The sequence below is a fragment of the Rhinopithecus bieti genome, unplaced genomic scaffold (genome assembly GCF_001698545.2).
Source record: "Rhinopithecus bieti isolate Rb0 unplaced genomic scaffold, ASM169854v2 scaffold_18688, whole genome shotgun sequence".
NCBI lineage: Eukaryota > Metazoa > Chordata > Mammalia > Primates > Cercopithecidae > Rhinopithecus > Rhinopithecus bieti.
In genome coordinates, this window is record NW_016809492.1 from 2,075,973 (window position 1) to 2,078,535 (window position 2,563).

General features: G+C 44.2%; 1 long non-coding RNA gene across 1 annotated transcript; it reads right to left on the reverse strand.

The window, feature by feature from the left end:
* Positions 1–854: 854 nt before the first annotated feature.
* On the reverse strand, positions 855–2,123 carry LOC108540497 (uncharacterized). Its single transcript, XR_001888689.1, has 3 exons — positions 2,054–2,123; positions 1,728–1,929; positions 855–1,431 (listed from the first exon to the last, which is right to left on the reverse strand). It is a non-coding gene; the product is annotated as an uncharacterized LOC108540497 (long non-coding RNA).
* Between the last annotated feature and the right edge of the window lie 440 nt (positions 2,124–2,563).

The window sequence follows — 2,563 nt, forward strand, 5'->3', positions numbered from 1 at the left end:
AACCTTGCATTCACAGCTTCTTCTCCACTGGTGCCTGAATCAATTATTTGACTTGTGTTTCAGTCCATTGTCATGCCTTCTCTAATTACCCAATGCAAGAAGGAGAACCATAAAATGGGGTGAAAAGATGCAAAATTGGACTGTACCCTAACACTGTCCCCATTTTCAGTCTAAGCCTGTTTCCCTTTACTCCCTCCTTTTTCCCTGGTGCCAGTCACTTCTCCATCTGTATATTGTCCTGGAGATGAAGGAGCAGTCCCTGGTCTCCACTTACTTAGAGGCTTAGCCCTGGAGACTTCCACAGGATCCAACCACTGTCCACATGAGGCTTCTCAGGGCCTTCCTGCAAATAAAACCCTGGTGCATCTTGAATTCACCAAAAGTATGAGTTTAGGCCTTCCCTCTTGCCCCTCACTTTAATTTTGCAGAGATTTCAGGCAAGATTGCTAGAATTTAAACATGTGTCTTCTGTCTAATATAGAAATTATTCTTTTTGAGACCAGTTGAGATGGTTCCTCCCTGTAACCCTAGCACTTTGGGAGGCTGTGGAGTGAGGATTGCTTGAGGCCAGAAGTTTGAGACCAGTTTGGGCAACCCAGGGAGACCCCTGTCTCTACAAAAAATTTAAAAATTAGCCAGCTATGGCAGTGTGCCTGCAGTCCCAGCTACTCGGGAGAGTGAAATGGGAAGATCACCTGAGCTTGGAAGTTCAAGGCTGCAGTGAGCTGTGATAGCACCACAGCACTCCAGCCTGGGCGACAAAGCGAGGAGGCCCTGTCTCTTAAAAAAGAAAGAAAGAAATTATTCAGTTTTAATTGTCACATAGATCTGGAAAAACAGGTTCTTCCAGTATGTCAAGGCAATGTAAGTCATTTCCAATTTACTTCTATGCTCAGACCCAAGGCGTGGGGTTTCTATTAGTTTCCTTGGATTGTTGTAACACATTACCACAAATTGGGTGGCTTAAAACAGCACACACTTGTTCTTTCACAGTTCTGGAGGCCAGAGTCTGAAATCAAAGTGTAGCAGGGTGAGTTCCTTCTGGAGGCTCTGAGGAAGAATTCGTTCCATGGCTGTCTTCTCAGTTCTTGTGGTTGCTAGCAACCCTGTCATTCCTTGGCTTGTGGCAACATAACTCCAATGTCAGCCTTCGCCTTCACATGGCCTTCCAGGTGTCCCTGTGTTACATTTCCCTTTTGTTTCCATTAGAAGCACACCAGTCATCAGGTGTAGGACTCACCCATCCACATTTAGGATGATCTCATCTTAAAATCCTTGCCTTCATCATACCTGCAAGATCCTATTTCCAAACAGAGTCACATGCACAGTTGCAGGAGATTATAACTTTGATCTATCTTTTTGAAGCCACTGTTCAGTTGATTAGAGGGCCCAGCATTATCTCTGCTTTGGTTGTTCCACCAAGGTGGCGACCTAGAAAAAATATTTATCTGATAACTGGGGCTGTTTGAAATAAACTGGGAAATGGCTCCCTTCTGAATTTAAGGTTGGGAAGATCATATTTAGTGTTCTGAAGAGTACTTAGTATTAATGAAGGTATAGACACACACACACACACACATACATACTCTCTCTCTCTCTAAAAATAATACTATTGTAATTTTCTGCTTTAAATAAACCTCCCATTTTCTGAGGTGAATGTTCCTCTCAGTTTTCCACAAGCCACTCTATCCTAATACTTTCCCCCTAGAATTTGATAAATGATTTACCTTTTCAAATAGTGTCTCCTACATGTATTCCTCAAGGCACAGGTAGCCCTGGCATAGGAAATGCCTCTTCTCAGCATGTTTCTTCTCTGAATTTGACAGTGAAAGGATTTCTGATCATCTCCACCCTCTTGCCGGCTCCAGCCAGGGTCATGTGCTCTTCCTGCTCAGCGGTCAGCAGGAAATGGCTGCTGGGATGCTGGAGCTGTTTAGAGAGGTGTGGTTAGTTCTCATGCCCCCTGTCCCACAGGCTTTGCCATTTGGCAAACTTAGAACATTGCTTGTGAATATCAGTTTCCACTTAGTATCTGAGAAAGATTCCTACTCACATCATGCGTATCGATGGCTTGGAACCTCTTTAGAAAATAAGACTTGGAGATAAGATCTATTGCCTTTCTCAAGCACCTCCAGAGCAGAAACCAAACACTCACTCCTAGAAAAGAATGTAAAATAAGACTTTCCTTGGCCAAGACTCTCCTCATCTCTCTCTAAAGTTAACAGAGACAAGACACAAATACCCACTGAGGAAACAAAGTCTTCTGGGAGAAAGAAGGAAGATGTGGACGTCAGACAGAGACAGCTGGCAAAGATGCCAGCCCTGTTGCCAAGAACACCTGCCCTGCTTACCACAAGGGAGCAGAGGCCAACGTGAAGATGACATTCCCAGTTCCTGTTCCTTTTCCCTAATGCTCCTACCTGCTCTAAGTTAGGTAATGCCAATGTCTAGGAAAAAAAAAATTGACTGAATCCCACTGGAGAGTCCCTTGGCCTCAGTGGTGACACAAGAAGTCCACTTTAGATACCTTCAGAATTGTTTGGGCAGCAGCTTGGGGTTGGCT